At 34.2% G+C, this 17,661-nt stretch overlaps 1 protein-coding gene and 1 long non-coding RNA gene across 3 annotated transcripts in view; one reads left to right on the top strand and one right to left on the bottom strand.

Annotated features, from left to right (window-relative positions):
• The window catches only part of LOC127866665 (uncharacterized), a 164,845-nt gene that overhangs the window by 46,991 nt on the left and 100,193 nt on the right, over window positions 1-17,661 (bottom strand). The window lies entirely within an intron of this gene.
• Window positions 16,017-16,951, top strand: LOC127866693 (uncharacterized). Its single transcript, XR_008043067.1, has 2 exons — window positions 16,017-16,241; window positions 16,687-16,951. It is a non-coding gene; the product is annotated as an uncharacterized LOC127866693 (long non-coding RNA).

The raw sequence follows: 17,661 nt of genomic DNA, 5'->3' as shown, positions 1-17,661 counted from the left end.
CTCTTTAACTTTTAAACTCTACTTCATCAAATCCATAGAAAGGCACGTCAGAATCCATGTCATAAATCAGAAAACATTCATCGTACTCCGCTATTTTTTACACATTTTCAAAGAATAAAAGTGCTTTATGCCCCACTTCCTGCTGAGAATATGTTTTAATTTCTATTTATAAATAACCGATGAAATGTTACATATACTTAAACCAAGGCCTTATGAATTCAGTTATGTAAACATTTGACCTCTCACTGAACAGTAAACGAAGGAAATAGAAATTGGGATCCCATAGAAATTAGGTGTGAGGTCACTATCAATAAGAACAGAATTGTTTTACGAACGAAATTTGTTTTAGGTTATAAGAAGATTTTTTGACATAAAACGGTCTTAGAAAAATTCACTAAAAAAGGTGTCAGCAATATTCTTGGAAGAAAACGTTTTTTGTCTTAATTTATTTGTTGTTTTTTTAATTTAGGAATTTGAAACTTGGATAATTGAATAAAGTCCGTGTTCAACAGTACTGAGCATAGTATAATAAATAACAAATTTACAACAGTTGTTAATTTGTTATGTATTATTATTAACTATGCTCAGTACTTGAATACTGGCTGTCTGCATGGGAATTTGTTTTCTAGAAAGTTGGTTTCAGACTTAAATATTTGAAGTTAACCTTCGGAACTTTTCTAGAATTGTACTGGAACACATCAACTAGAACTGAACTTCTGTTATCACTGAAAGTGTTCTAGAATTAATAAGGAACAGTTGTTGAACGTTAAAATTTATGAGAAAAAACTCTAGAACAATTGTGCGTGATGTGTGTGTGCATGTAATTGTGTGTGTTTATGAACATATGTGAGAAAGGAAGTATACTTGTCATAAGAGAAATGTAAAATTCTACTTCTATGTTTTATATTGTGCCTTTTATAAGTTTTTCTTTTCTCACCTGTATATGCGTGCATGTTTATGGATGTGTTTTTGAATGTGTGCATGCATGCCTGTGGTTAAGAGAGTTGGTACTTTATGAAAATGTAAAACCACTCATTTTTGAATATGTACTGTGACTGCATGTGTGTGGTTAATGATTGATGCCAGATCTTGTTCTTGTTTAACTTCTATGATGAAACCTTTAGTTACATTCACATATGTTTTTCAAAATCAATAAAATGCCTTTGATCTATAATCTGTTTTTTTCTATTTTATTCCAGCTTTTTATTAAATTCCATAGCTTTTCACGGAATTCCATATAATTCTATGGAATTCCACGGCCTTCTATGGAATTCCACGGCATTCTATGGAATTTCACGGCATTATATGGAAAGCCACAGAATTCTATGGAATTCCACGGCATTTTATGGAATTCCATCCCATATAAAGTCCCTCTTCTGTTTTTTATTCACTTTTCCATTGATTGCATGGAATCGGATGGAAAGTTAGTGCCAATACTCCACGGAATACAATCTAACGATTTCCATAGAATTCCATATGATTCCACGGCAGATCTACAGACGGGTTGAGACTGTTACAATTATACCAGTACATAGCATGCTAGACTGTGACAATGTTACTAGTATGTAGCATGTCAGACTGTAACAATGGTACCATTACGTAGCATCTGCGACTGTGACAATGGTACCCGTATGTCGCATGTCAGACTGTGACAATAGTACCAGTACATAGCATGTCAGACTGTGACAATGGTACCAGTATGTATTATGTTAGACTGTGACAATGGTTCCAATATGTAGTATGTCAGACTGTGACAATTTAACCAGTACGTAGCATGTAAGACTGAGACAATGAATGGTACCAGTACGTAGCATCTGAGACTGTGACAATGGTACCACTATGTAGCGCGTCAGATTGTGAGATTATACCAGTGGGTAGCATTTGAGACTGTGACAATGGTACCACTCTTTAGCTTGTCAGACTGTGAGATTATACCAGTGAGTAGCATTTGAGACTGTGAAAATGGTAACACTACATAGCGTGTCAGACTGTTACAATTATACTAGTACATAGCATGCTAGACTGTGACAATGGTACCAGTATGTAGCATGTCAGACTGTTACAACGGTAGCAGTATGAATCATATGCAACTGTGACAATGGTACCAGTATCTAGCATGTCAGACTTTGACAATGGTACACAGGACTAAGTGGCTTGTCAGACTGTGAAAATTTTACCAGTATGTAGCATGTGAGACTGTGACAATGGTACCACTAAGTAGCTTGTCAGACTGTTACAATTATACCAGTATATGACATGCTAAACTGTGACAATAGTACCAGTATGTAGCATGTGAGACTGTTACAATGGTACCAGAACGTAGCATCTGCGACTGTGACAAAAGTACCAGTATGTAGCATGTCAGACTTTGACAATGGTACCAGTATGTAGCTTGTCATACTGTGACAATTATATCCGTATGTTGCATGTGAGACTGTGACAAATTGGTACCAGTATGTAGCAAGTCAGACTGTTATAATTATACCAGTAAGGAGCATGTGCGGCTGAGGCAATCATACCACTACGTAGCTTGTCAGACTGAGAAAATTATACCAGTGGCTAGCATGTGAGACTGTGAAAATGGTATTACTACATGTATGTAGCTTGTCAGACTGTTACAATTATACCAGTACATGGCATGCTAGACTGTGACAATAGTACCAGTATGTAGCATGTGAGACTGTTACAATGGTACCAGAACGTAGCATCTGCGACTGTGACAATGGTACCAGTGCGTAGCATGTCAGACTGTGACAATGGTACCAGTAAGAAGCTTGTCATACTGTGACAATTATACCGGTATGTAGCATGTGAGACTGTGACAATGGTACCATGCAGTGTGTAGCATCTGAGACCGTGACAATGGTACCAGTACATAGCATGTCAGACTGTTACAATTATACCTGTACGTAGCATGTCAGATGGGGACAATGGTACCAGTATATAGAATGTCAGACTAAGACAATTGTACCAGTAAATAGCATGTCAGACTGAGACAATAATACCAGTACGTAGCAATTAAGACTGAGACAATGGTACCTGTGTGTAGCATGTCAGACTGAGACAATTATAATAATGATGCTCAAAAGGTAGGAAAAAGATCAATCGCATTTTGTTCTAGTTTCTGTCTTATCATTTTTCTTATATCACAATTATATTTGAATAGTTTGTATTTGAATTCAGAAAGAGGATTAAAGTTCATTATTTTTTAAATTAAAATAAGCTGATAAGATAAACTTGTTTTGACTTTAACGTTGTTGAATTATAATAATTACAATACAAATATTAAATGATTTAAGAAAGATGTAAGGGTAATTATGTATGTTCTTAAGAATTAAAAAAAATTAAAACAACCTTTAGAATGTCAAGGCCCACATGGCAAGCAAATCAAACAGTGATGTCATAATTATGATGTCATAAACTAAAGATGTAAAGATGAGTTACTTCCCTTCCAACATTGTACACTTTGTAATTTTTTGTGCTCAAAGGTTGTAACTTGAGATACAACTGTTTTGCATAACAAAAATTATCCAAAATTAAATACAACCATAAGCCAAATACATGTTTTCATGGGTAAATTTTAAGAATATAATCTTAATATCTATTTAGAATGTGTAAAGTAAAAAAAAAAAAAAAAAAAAGGAAAAAATATGATTTTTGGTAAAAATGTGAGTTACAATCGTTTTGCGCTAAGCCCACGATTTATTATCTTATTTGATCTTACGTTACTGACGCTGTTATACATTTGCATTACATTTTGTATAAGCGAATAGAAAATTTGTTTGTTTTAATCGATATCAATATTTGTAACAAAATATAATTTTGAACACGAAAGTAAAAAGATACTGTTTACGCATATTTTCATCGTTTCGAGTATGAGTCCTAAACATATATCTTTAAGAAAGCAAAATGAAGTTGTAAATGCGATTGCAAATAACCCACAGCCGGTATATTGCTTTTTGTATAAGATCAGGTACTTCGTAACAAATGTGTGTCTTAGCCTTTGAGCGTTCCATACATGAACTGTAAAGGAAATGGTCGAAAATCAATAATCACTTTGTTAAAGATGTATTTTTTCTAGAAAATCACTTCATTGTCATATTCAGTTAAATCGTGAACGGCGCTTTGTTCGGACCGTATACTTAATTTTTGAGATAAAAAAATGAAATGAAATACAAATAATGTATCATCATCTTAATCCTTTACGGATGCTAAAAAGTATTGCGATCTCAAACGCTTCTTATTACTTTTTTAAACATACCGTAGTGCGCAATTGTAAAAATAATTTGATAAATACTACAAGTAATGATTTTAATGACTAAACGAGTGTTGGTTTGTAAACAAATATGTTTAATAATTTTCTCTCAATTAGAATCGCTTAAACGGTTGTGGTGGCATTGTTGATGACGTTAATTACACAGACTATACGACTTATAATATTAAATTCTGATTTAGCAAATACGACGTAAACTGATCATAATTTCAACAAAAGTGATAATCTTGATACAATTTATATTTCTATGCACTTGCTTATTCGAATATTCAGTTGTAGGTTGGTTAACAAAACATTAAATAATCAGAAAAAGACTCGTTCATTGCTTTATTAATGTGTTTATTGTCACGCAATTGATTTCTGCAATCATCAGGCCTCGACACTAACGGTGGTCCGGGGACCCGAGGCCCCCAGATTTTGGCGAGGACCACCAGTTCTTTCAAGCTGGGTGGTCCTCTGGGAACCCTAAATTTATAGAACCACTTTGTCTTGATTGACCATTTGAATTTTTTAAAGTGCCTCCAATTTTTAAAGAGCGGCGTATAAAAAAAATTCGGTAAAATCTTATCCGAAAATGTACTGCGAATCGAAAGCACGCGACTGAGCATTAGCGGCCAGCGTCTGTCAGTTGTAAATATTGATTTTCGACGATGTAAGCGACCTACAGTGCAGAGAGTATATTGAAATCACTGAAGCATGTAAGTGTTACAAACGGTGTTTTTACTGCTTTTGTCAAGTTTTATGGGGGTTATTATCGGATTATCGGATTATTAATGGCTCCTTTATGATATTGAGCCCCCAAAAAAGTAACATTAGGACAAACTGTCATGACGATCAGTAATTATAATAATATTAGTGCCGCTATTTCCAGGCTGTCAAGTGACCTTTTTTCAAAAAGTAGGAAAAAATAGGAATTACTTTTGCAAGAAAAGTAGGAAAAAAGTAGGAAAAAGTAGGAACTTTTCCCTCAAAAGTAGGAATACATAATACTTATTTTTTAGACACAGGTCCAGGAAACATAGCTTGAAACAGAGCAGGAGTGCCATCACATGTTCTGTATGGATACCCACTTGAAGCTACCTTAAGGGCCCAGAAGATTTCAGCCTTTTGTACCTGTTCCTTGTGTGATGGATGTACTTGCATACAGATAGATTTATCCCCACAACCCTGAGAGCTGCTTGGCTTTTGGGCACTTCCAAACAAACGCTTTTGTGAATTATCATGCATGTATTTCATGTTTTCCTTGTGTTTTTATCCATCTGCATGACTTATAAGTTGATTAGCACCAGAATTACTACAAGATGGACTTCATTCAGACAGTACAATATCTTGCAAACTCATTGCCGGTATCTCTCTTGCACCATGATCCCAGTGTTTTTCCACTGTTGTCCAACTTCTCCATCCATGAAGGGTTAAACTTTGTTTTCCAACTAGGAATTTTAGCACTTATAGTGTATCTATGATAATTAAGTTTCAAGCAAAGCTACCTTGATAAAGAAGTATACATGTAATTAGATGCTGTTCATTTTGGTGTATCATCAAATAAGTGGTTAGAGGTCTTCTGTGTATCGATATAAAAATGGTAATTATATTGTGCATGTTATATCCTTAAGCAGAAGACCAAATTTATTTAGTGATACACCAACTTGTTGTACAAGATTAATACTAGTATATAAAGCAGTGTAAATGCTCTGCTACAGCTACATTGTGAAACCTTTAAATTGACAATAGGGTGCACTTATAATGACTTAAGTTACATTCAAAATGACTGGTCATTGCAGAGCAGATTATGCAACTGGAGATAGGACCTTATCACCTGACATCTTTTATGACAGCATTGATTGGGCAATGAAACAGTTGCACTACATTGTTTATTCCAGTTTCAAATAATGGCTTTTACATTATTGATGACTTTGCGGGAGTGTAATAATGCCATTTAATAATTTTAATACTTCGCTTTAACACCTTGAAGTTACCTCACTAGCTATGGCATCATTAGACAAAAATTGTGTTTGTCCGAAACACAATGCCCACTATTGCGCAGCTTTGAAATAAAATTTCAATATATCATTTGGCAGGTTTAGAAATTATCTCCCTTTTAAAGCTTATTACTTCACTTGGATTGTATTTTTTTAACTTTTGACCTTGAAGGATGACCTTCACCTTTCACCACTCAAAATGTGCAGCTTCATGAGATACACATGCATGCCAAATATCAAGTTGCTATCTTCAATATTGCAAAAGTTATGGCCCATATTAAAGTTTTCGGACGGACACACACACACAGACAGACAGACAAACGGACTGAAAGTACAACTGCAATATGCCACCCTACCGGGAGCATAACAAGAGCACCGCCTTGCGGGTGCAGACCGCTCATCTATTTTCTTTTTAAAGGTGAAGGGACTCTCATTTTCAATCACAAAGGAGGGAGGGGTGGAGTGAAGAGCGGTGCATTGTGTGGGGGTGTGGACATTTATTACATTTTCTTCCAAAAATGCGAAAAAAAGGAAAAAAAAAAAATCGGGGGGGGGGGGGGGGGGGGGGGGGGGGGGGGTGGGGTGGGGTGGGGGGGGATTCTTGGGTGCGATGGTTGGACGGTATTTCAAACATAAAATAATAAAAATAAATATTTGTGTTTTTTAACCGTTTCATAAAAAAAATTGGGGGGGGGAGAGGTGGGGGGGGGTATAGTGTGAGGGTGTGGTGGTAATTTGTGAGATGATCTTAAAAAAAAAAAAAAAATAGGGGGGGGGGGGATTCGGGTGGGGGGAGGGGGGTGGGGATTCTTGGGTGCGATGGTTGGACGGTATTTCAAACATAAAATAATCAAAATAAATAGTTTTGTTTTTTAACCGTTTAAAAAAAAAATTGGGGAGGGGGTGGGGTGGGGGGGGTATAGTGTGAGGGTGTGGTGGTCATTTGTGAGATTATCTTAAAAAAAAAAAAAAAAATAAAAATAAATAAAAAATAGGGGGGGGGGTTGGGGGGGGGGGGGGGGGGGGCACGGGCGATGGTTTGGGTGGAGTCTATTGTGGTATGTCAGGTAAGAGTAGTTTTGTCAAAGTATCAATCAAATCTAATCATAAATAAAGAAGTTATGGCAATTTTAGAGAAATTTAATAATTTGACCTTGAGAGTCAAGGTCATTCAAAGGTCAAGGTAAAATTCAACTTGCCAGGTACAGTAACCTCATGATAGCATGAAAGTATTTGAAGTTTGAAAGCTGAATAGCCTTGATACTTAAGAGGTAAAGTGGATCGAAACACAAAATTTAACCATATATTCAAAGTTACTAAGTCAAAAAAGGGCCATAATTCCGTAAAAATGATATCCAGAGTTATGCAACTTGTCCTTTTACTGTACCCTTATGATAGTTTGCGAGTGTTCCAAGTATGAAAGCAATATCTATGATACTTTAGGGGTAAAGTGGACCAAAACACAAAACTTAACCAAACTTTCAATTTTCTATAAAGGGCCCATAATTCCGTCCAAATGCCAGTCAGAGTTACATAACTTTGCCTGCACAGTCCCCTTACGGTAGTAAGTAAGTGTTGCAAGTATGAAAGCAATAGCTTTGATACTTAAGGAATAAAATGGACCTTAACACAAAACTTAACCAAAATTTTCAATTTTCTAAGTATAAAAAGGGCACATAATTCTGTCAAAATGCACGCCAGAGTTATCTAACTTTGCCTGCCCAGTCCCCTCATGATAGTAAGTAAGTGTACCAAGTTTGAATGCAATAGCATTGATACTTTCTGAAAAAAGTGGACCTAAACGCAAAACTTAACCAAAATTTTCAATTTTCTAAGTATAAAAAGGGCACATAATTCAGTCAAAATGCACGCCAGAGTTATCTAACTTTGCCTGCCCAGTCCCCTCATGATAGTAAGTAAGTGTACCAAGTTTGAATGCAATAGCATTGATACTTTCTGAGAAAAGTGGACCTAAACGCAAAACTTAACCGGACGCCGACGCCGACGCCAAGGTGATGACAATAGCTCATAATTTTTTTTCAAAAAATAGATGAGCTAAAAATGTATCAGGGCATTTAGGCTCTGTGCATTTATCTTTAATTACTAAACATGATGTACCTATGATATCAATAGAACATCATATCCGTTGTCATGTAATACAGAATTTATTACATTATATTTGTAAATGATGAAAACTCGGCAAAGCATCAGTTTTATCTTTTTTCCAATAACTTGTGTAATAAATTCCATATTACATAACCACTCATACAATACATGTATCTCTATATCTCTACATTCCAAACAGCAATATCATGTAAACATGCATAAGGTTTGGTCAAATTGTTGTCAATGGAAACAAAATAAAACTGGAATAAACAATGGGGAATAAACAATGGGTTCCCTCAGCTCTTGCATCACTGGGAACTGTGTAAGGTAGTGAAGTCTGCAGTGTACAAATGCTAAGGAAGTAAACAAGGCACTATTGTTACTTCAAAAAAAAACTTGTCAATAATTTTAAAAGTTACATAAGAAATAAATATTTATGCTCCTGAAGAGGTGCTAGCAGACAGTCAGCATGGTTTGTCAGGTCTCATCTAGATGAATGCACATTAACAGGGATACAGTCATGCCATAGATTCATTCATCCTGCAAGTTTACTAAATAAACTCTTTAAAAAAAAAATCTCCATTGAAAATGAAAAAGTAGGAATAGTAGGAAGATTTGGTAAAAAAATAGGAAAAAGTAGGATCCTGATGAAAAAGTAGGAAATAGTAGGAAAAAGTAGGAAAAAGTATGACCGCTTGACAGCCTGTATTTCTTTAATCAAAACCATAGGCGATCGGGCTGGCAAAAGCATTTAATTTCTCCACAAAAACACATGCCGGTATACACTTTTTTCTACAGGTATTTGTGAGCATTTCTGTTTAATAGTTCCATTATTATTATGACCTTGGAAGGATATAATTTGATTAAGATACCAACAATTTCTGAAATAAAAAGTATATCGTTCACTTGGTGTACTATATTTCGGATATGTTAAAATTCGGACATTTAAAGATAGTGACATGTATGTGTTTGTTTGTTGTTGATAGTTTGTAAAAAAAATATGCTTTATGTTATTTCAGGCAACTAGAATAGATGGTGGTAATTATCTGGGCCTTTCTGTCAGGAAAAAGGCATGATCAACTATAATTTAATTGATCCTGGAAATCATCCACCACTAACAGAAAACGTTTTAACAACAGAAGCTGATGTATGACATGTCCAAATGACCATAAAAAAATTATATAACTGTTTAACAAATTAAGTGAGATGATTTATTTTCTGATGCTTTATATTTCTTTTTCCCTTTCAAATGATGTAATTTGGTGTGATTTTATGTTTAAATAATTAATTTTGAAACATTTAGGCAGCATACTGTTTAATACATTGAAGTTAACATTGTTATATAATTTTGGTTATCTGTGTTGTTTAGGCCAAAAAGAAAAATAGTTGTGTTTCAGGTCACCTCCTGAAAAAAAGTAGGGTCGGTAGGTAGGAAAACTTATTATTATTTAAAATTCTTTTTATTTTTCATGTTTTCCATAAATCAGTGTAAAGTGTTGAACACTGTTCTAATATCTAAATATAGCAGTTTGGATCAGTTATATCAAATATTTGTTGTTAGATATTTCACACAATGTTAACTCTTTACCATCTGAAGGTGAAAATTTTCATTTTGCTGCAGACTACTTTTAGTTCTTTAAAATTGTGAAAAACCTTTTATATGTAAATAGTTCTAAAAAGTAATGTTGCAAAAGGAGGTAGTACTTTTGATAAGCAATTTCTTTTTTTGCCACAATGCTTTTTGAAAGTTGTCTGCTGTATCAAATAGTAAGGCACATAACTGTGGCGATAGGTGGAAAGGAGTGAACTCATCTTTGTGACTTCAATCCAAAATGCAAATTTCTTGTGTTTTAATGGCATGTTCCGGCATGATGAAAACATTTGTTCAAATTGACGTACAAAATGGACGACGCCATGTTTACAATCAAACGGAACGCCGGATAGCGATTTTGCGGGAAAAACAGGCTGGTCCCCCGATTGCACAATGTGTATAATATAAAGCGTTCGCGGCAACGGGATGTTATTTTGCAGGTCACAATACAATAATTCTGGTAATCGCCTTATTCGACCGGACGGAGATGGAAAAAAATCGCCGAACTCGGAACTCGACAGGGAAAAATTAACAAAAAAGGCAAATATTGGATAATAAGTTTTTGGGTCGGCCCCAAAAAGATAGGGTCGGTCGGGTGACCGGAAACACAACTATTTTTCTTTTTGGCCTTATCAAGTTGAAAAAAATGGTATTTATATACAAATAAAGCTTATTAAGACTTATGAAGGTATGACTTATGAAGGTACTTATTGTTTTTTATGTAATAATATACTTTTTTAAGTGATAATATAGGCAATGACATTAATGTAGTAAGGTTTCTTTAAATGATTGTTCTTATTAATAAGGTTGGAATAATTGACAGTTTTCATTGCGCGAAAAAGTTGCAACAAGTTTTGTTGAGCCAGTGAAACCCCTGAATGCGCGTAATTACCTTTTATTTCTTAAAAGTTTATAATAAGAACTTCCGAAACGCTAAGTTCTGGCGGCGAAGGGCAATGCTGAAGATGATTATGCTGAAGATGATTATGACAAGGATGGCGATGCTGATGATATTGATGAAATACATGATATCAAAAGTTTACAAGACAAGGTTATGAGCTTTTAATGGGTCTGCTTTAAATGGCAACAGAATTGAATATAGGAAATAAAAATGTGTACTAGTATGCTTCTTGTACTTATTTGCCCTTACGCCGAGAGTAGCTGTGTGTTGAAACAAGAGGACTCCCTAGTTTCGGTGAGGGCCACCAAAAGTTGAAAGTAGGGTACTTTTTGTCAAAAAAGTTAGTGTCAAGGCCTGATCATTGCGGCATGCTGTTATAGTAGGCGACAGCGTGTATTGACATAATGTAGCGCTTAAGATCGAATTTGTACAATCAAGTCCATGAAAACTGCATTAATAAACAAGTTTTTGGTTATTATTTAATTGATTTTTTTCATAATTTACATTATACAATGTGGGTTCGGTACTGACATTGCGCTTTCAGTACCGATACAGCGTTACTTGACATAATGTAACGCGCTTAAGATAAAATTTCTACAAAATATTCCATGAAAAATGCATATATAAACATGTTTTCAGTTATTTTTTAATCGAAAATTTAACTTGTCAACTGATTATTTCCATATAATTTACATTTTACAGTGCGCTTTCGGTACTGACAATGCGCTTTTGGTACCGATACCGAAAGCGCGCGCTTTCGGTAAATCTAGTAACCGCTTTTTTAGCCCTAACAACACTCGACATAATTTTCTTGTTGCTGATTGCTATTCATTGATTTATCTTTTGACGTTGATTTTTGTTAACATTTTCAGTGTATTATGAAATGATTATGAAATGAATGTGTTTTTTTGGCAGTTTCCAAGTTATTGTTGGTTAATATATAGTTGAGTATAAAAGCTTAATTCAGTATGTACATAAACACTCACTGTATTGTTAAAGTACCTCTTCTCGAACCTCACCTCTTTTCGAACCCTTCATTTGTTTACATTTTATGCGCATGCACGCATGCGCACTACATCACCCGTGTTTGTGTATAAGTAATTTGTTTACGCCGACTCGGGCGTAGCTGCAAATCAACGAAAATGCGTCAAAAACCAATAGAATAAGTAGATTAATCATAAAACATGTAACAATCATTTTATTTCGTAATGCTTTTTTCATATATAAGGAATTTCCTTAAAAAACTATAAAAACATGGTCTCATTTTTGTTCTCAACTTTGCTCCACAATTTACACATTTCTGCTGCTGCAATTAGTCACGTGACCATGGTCAAAACATGTGACTTTTTTATTTTAAATGTTGTACACTGAAGGGTTCGAAAGCAGGTATCAGTTGCTTGGGAGGCATTGGTAGTTTTACATGATATGGTGGTGCTGGAAACTTGAAAAAATCTGTTTTCAAAAGAGGATTTACATACGGCTAAAACACGGTATTGGTGCTGATTTGCATTTTTTTATGTTATATCCATGGCTAAGAAAAATTATACAAGATAGGAATTAATTCTTAAGGTCCACTACAATGGCATATACCTATCTTACTTTCCTGAAAATTTCAAGAGGCTAGTGCTACACGTTCTTGAGATATACATGTACCTTGAAACATGCTCTTAAAATGGCCTTTTTAAGCGTTATGCAGTCTCACTTGAAAAAATCTATTGATTTAAATGAGAAATGCTTTTGATATCAGCAACAAATGATGCAAACATTGGTATAGTATATGTTTGAATTTTAATGTTGAAACAAAATCCCTGCTGGTAGTATTTTACTTATAAAATCCATAATATTTTACCTATTTCATTAATTCAAGCAGCAAATCATACCGGATACAAGTCTGTGTAAGATTATTATTGTTATACTCCAATTATTGGTACAAATTTCAGTAAATTAAACTTGTATTAACATACAAAATTCAGTTATGTATGAAGGATACGTACAAAACCCATTCAAACTACTAGATAAGCCGGGGTTTAAGCAATAATGATAGTTCATTGGTAAATCTTTTTATTTAAAATTCTGTAGTGTCTGTAACCATTGAAAGTTTTATGTGGCAATAGTTTAGAAGTTTTTCCATGCAAAAGTATAAATACTACATTTGCTAATGTGTATTCATGTCATGTCTAAGTTGGCTGAAATTTGCCTTGCTAAAATATTATCATTATTGAAAAAATACTACTTAGAAAAAGTTACAGACACTACAAAAATGTGTAAAAAATGAAGGAAAAAAATCTCTGTTCTATTTCACATAAATATTTTGTTTTACTCATGAGAAAGTTCCATCTTTTATGTTGGAATGTTACATCATACATTGTGCAATAGATTAATGTGCAAAAAAAGGTAATGCAAGACCTCTTGGGATGAAATATTGTAAGCATTCTTGTGGAATTATTTTATGAACAATTTATTTAGGAACAATATAACCTGATTTTCTTTTTCTGAAATGATTTATCTAAATATGTCTGTGTTCTTTTCGATGATACAACCCTTTAATATGGAGAGAAGACAAGAACAAACCTCTTGTAATGACTCAGGTATGTATCTACCATTTTGATTATGCTACGCTAAAATTCGTAGTGTCTGTAACCACTAACTTCCTTCTGTAAGCCTTAAACCTTTTTTGTTATATGTGAGTAAAATGAAACAAAATTGTATTTTGTATTACATTGCTGATGTATTGCTGGTGCATTATTTCGACATTTTCTGTCTGAAATTTGAAATATTTATCATAATAATGTAAATAAATTGTCTTCATAGTGTAGCTTTCTATAAACTGGCTTTTTTTCAATTATCTCCTAGAATATGCAATTGGAAACATAGTTTTTTGCATTAAATATCATAAGAACAGTAAATCCAAACAAAACCATTTGAGAATTTACTGAGATCAGACACAATATCAAACAGTTTGTTTTGATGGTCATATGGTTACATACTCTACAATGCCTACACATTTAACTTATTATTGTTCATGCTATTAAAGAGCATATGAAATCATTTTTAAAGCTAAAGTGATGAGTTTTAACCATGTCTGAAGTAACTTCTGTTTTTTACTTTGATCCAAATGGCTGCATTTAATCATTTCCTTTGCTTATGAATGGATCAATGAAGACATGCGCACTGTATGCTTTACACTACATGTATATAAATTTACATTCTTATACTTTAATTAGTAGCAGAAACTTTGAAGAAAGGAAAATGAAATTTGTTTCCGTTCTTGTTTCAGGAAGCAAAGATAAATCAAGTAAAAAAGAAAAGATAAAATAAGACTAGGTTTGGCTGCATGAAGGTTAAGCATTGGGAGAACAAACGAAAATATGAGAAGCTAAAATACAACTATGATGTCTTTGTAGCTGCTAGGCTAGAGCAAAAGAATGGAATCAAAGGACATTTAGGTGTTTTCTTTGGAACAGAAATCAGATTGAAATACATTTATTATGTAAGTTAATCAAATTTGGCCTGGAAGAGATGACTGTTTAAAGGAATCAATAGATGTCATCTTGTTTATAGCGCACAAGATCCAGAGATATTATTGAAAGTGGACTTCGCAAATTCAAATTCAGGGCAAACATTACTTAAAGCTTTAACTTCTCTGTGATGCATCTTGATAGCTAGAGTAACAAAGGGTTATAAATACATCACATTTTGTTTTACACTGAAAAGTTTGGAAAGTTTTCCGCACATTATTTGGTAATGCTTATTGCTGCATAATGAAATTCTAGATTATACCAATTTGAAACTCTATACAGGTGTGCCAATTCATATGAGATGCCAAACTCATAATGTCAGATTAGTCTTCTTTTACTTGCATGTGCCCAGCACTGAGAATTGTCCAGCTACACATCTCCTGGACAGCTATTGTTACCCCATGTGTAGTGTCTGTAACCAACTCAGATCATGTACACAAAAAATGTGTTTTAACTAAAATTCTAACAAATAAAAAATCATTTGATATGATGTTCAAGTCAATGTCTTTATGTAAACTTGCTTTTATAGTGCATATTTTAATGCTTAATGCCATTCTGCAACTGTTTTTGGAATCATATATTTTGGAAGTGTCTGTAACCAAACTTATGAGCATGCAATTCTACCTTTTATGAAAACTTATGCTTTTTCAAACCAATTGTTTCGATTTATTTTGTTTGAATATACTTCCTGGTTTCAGACAAATGCCTAATTAGCTATCTTGTGGGTCTATAATAAAAGTTATAGAAAAGTTTCTTGCTTGGTTCTCTTTTGGTCTGATACCTGATTAATTAATGCTTTGATTTTTTTTGTTAAGATAGTAATCACTTTTGGTTTTTCAGGTTTTTTGCCACTTTTTGGGAAGATAGCCCATGGCTTTGGAATTTTCATGAAATTGGGAAAATAAATTCATTAGCCTTTTTTTCCACATGAAAAGTCCACTGATTAGGGAAATACTAAATTTGATATAACTCTTTATAATCATTCAAATTAAAAGAACAAAATCATATAATACTTTGTTAGATGTAATTGAATTGAAATTGAGATAAAATACACATAAGACTTCTTTCCAAAAAAAAAAAAAAAAAAATATTATTTTTTTTTTTTGGAAATTGGGAATTTTTTACCACATTTTGGGAATAAAGTATAGTTTTTGGGATTGGGAACATAGCCGAATTTCGGCTATAAAATTGGCCAAAAAAAACCCCTGTTTTTTGCTTTATTTCAACAGTTTATAACCTGTAGTTGATGTTAAAGTGAAAATATCTGAAGTTTTATAGTTCTGCTATGTTTTTCTTGCATGTTATATGACTTGTGTAGTGTCTGTAACTTGTATTATACCATAGGATGAAAATGTTAGATAAAAAAATAATGCATGCATGATCAAATAAAATTCAACTTGATTTGAGTAGGGGATACCTTGAGCTTTAAAAATAACACCAAGGAAATGCTGTATCTACAATTTCATTTTTTTGAGTAAGTGAGACTACTTTCAGCACCAATACCGTGTTTTAGCCGAAAGCAATTACAGTACAGTTGCCAGCAGTTTTTTTTCCCACTTTTTAGCCGGATTTTTTTCGAAAAAATCTCGGCTTATAGATTGATGTTGTCGGGCGGGCGGGGGGGGCGGGGGGGGCGGGCGGGCGGCGTGCTCGAAAATGTTAAAGTTCTTATTTCATGGTATAACTTTGGTATGCTTGGACCTAGAGTCTTCAAACTTGACATGAAGGTTGGCCAGGATTAACAGATGACCACTGGTCATTTCAAGGTCATTCATTTGAAGGTCAAGGTCACTGTGACCTTCAATATAAAAAATGTTAAAGTTGTTATAACTTTGGTATGCTTGAACCTAGAGTCTTGAAACTTGACATGAAGGTTGGCCATAACTAGTTAGTAACCACTGGTCATTTCAAGGTCATTCATTTGAAGGTCAAGGTCACTGTGACCTTGAATGTAAAAATGTTAAAGTTGTTATTTCATGGTATAACTTTGGTATGCTTGGACCTAGAGTCTTCAAACTTGACATGAAGGTTGGCCAGGATTAACAGATGACCACTGGTCATTTCAAGGTCATTCATTTGAAGGTGAAGGTCACTGTGACCTTCAATATAAAAATGTTAAAGTTGTTATAACTTTGGTATGCTTGGACCTAGAGTCTTGAAACTTGACATGAAGGTTGGCCAGAACTAGTAAGTAACCACTGGACATTTCAAGGTCATTCATTTGAAGGTCAAGGTCACTGTGACCTTGAATGTAAAAATGTTAAAGTTGTTATAACTTTGGTATGCTTGGACCTAGAGTCTTGAAACTTGACATGAAGGTTGGCCAGAACTAGTAAGTAACCACTGGACATTTCAAGGTCATTCATTTGAAGGTCAAGGTCACTGTGACCTTGAATGTAAAAATGTTAAAGTTCTTATTTCATGTTATAACTTTGGTATGCTTGTACCTAGAGTCTTCAAACTTGAAATAAAGATTGGCCAGTACTAGAAGATGACCACTGGTCATTTCAATGTCATTCATTTGAAGGTCAAGGTCACTGTGACCTTAAATGTTAAAATGTTAAAATTGTTATAACTTTGGTATGCTTGGACATAGAGTCTTCAAACTTGACATGAAGGTTTGCAAGCACACTTAGATGACCACTGGTCATTTCAAGGTCATTCATTCTAAGGTCAAGGTCACTGTGACCTTGAATGTAAAAATGTTAAAGTTCTTATAACTTTGGTAGGTAAAAATGTTAAAGTTCTTATTCCATGTTATAACTTTAGTATGCTTGTACCTAGAGTCTTCAAACTTGACATAAAGGTTGGCCAGTACTAGAAGATCACCACTGCTCATTTCAATGTCATTCATTTGAAGGTCAAGGTCACTGTGACCTTCAATGTTAAAATGTTAAAATTGTTATAACTTTGGTATGCTTGGACCTAGAATCTCAAACTTGACGTAAAGGTTTGCAAGCACACTTAGATGACCACTGGTCATTTCAAGGTCATTCATTTCAATGTCATTCATTTGAAGGTCAAGGTCACTGTGAACTTAAATGTTAAAATGTTAAAATTGTTGTAACTTTGGTATGCTTGGACCTAGAATCTCAAACTTGACGTAAAGGTTTGCAATATTCAGTAATTTAAGTATTGCATTGACAAAAACACGAAAGGTACTTTCCTGTCATTTAAATCAAAAATCCGGCTTCAATGCGGTCATCTCCGGCCGCGGAACTCTTGTTGGGAAGATAGCCCATGGCTTTGGAATTGGAAATTTTATCGGCATTTTCATGTTATTAGGAAAATAA

Source organism: Dreissena polymorpha, chromosome 2 (assembly GCF_020536995.1).
Source record: "Dreissena polymorpha isolate Duluth1 chromosome 2, UMN_Dpol_1.0, whole genome shotgun sequence".
Taxonomy (NCBI): domain Eukaryota; kingdom Metazoa; phylum Mollusca; class Bivalvia; order Myida; family Dreissenidae; genus Dreissena; species Dreissena polymorpha.
Note: the sequence above shows the minus strand (reverse complement) of the source record. Positions and strands in the feature narration are given on the sequence as shown.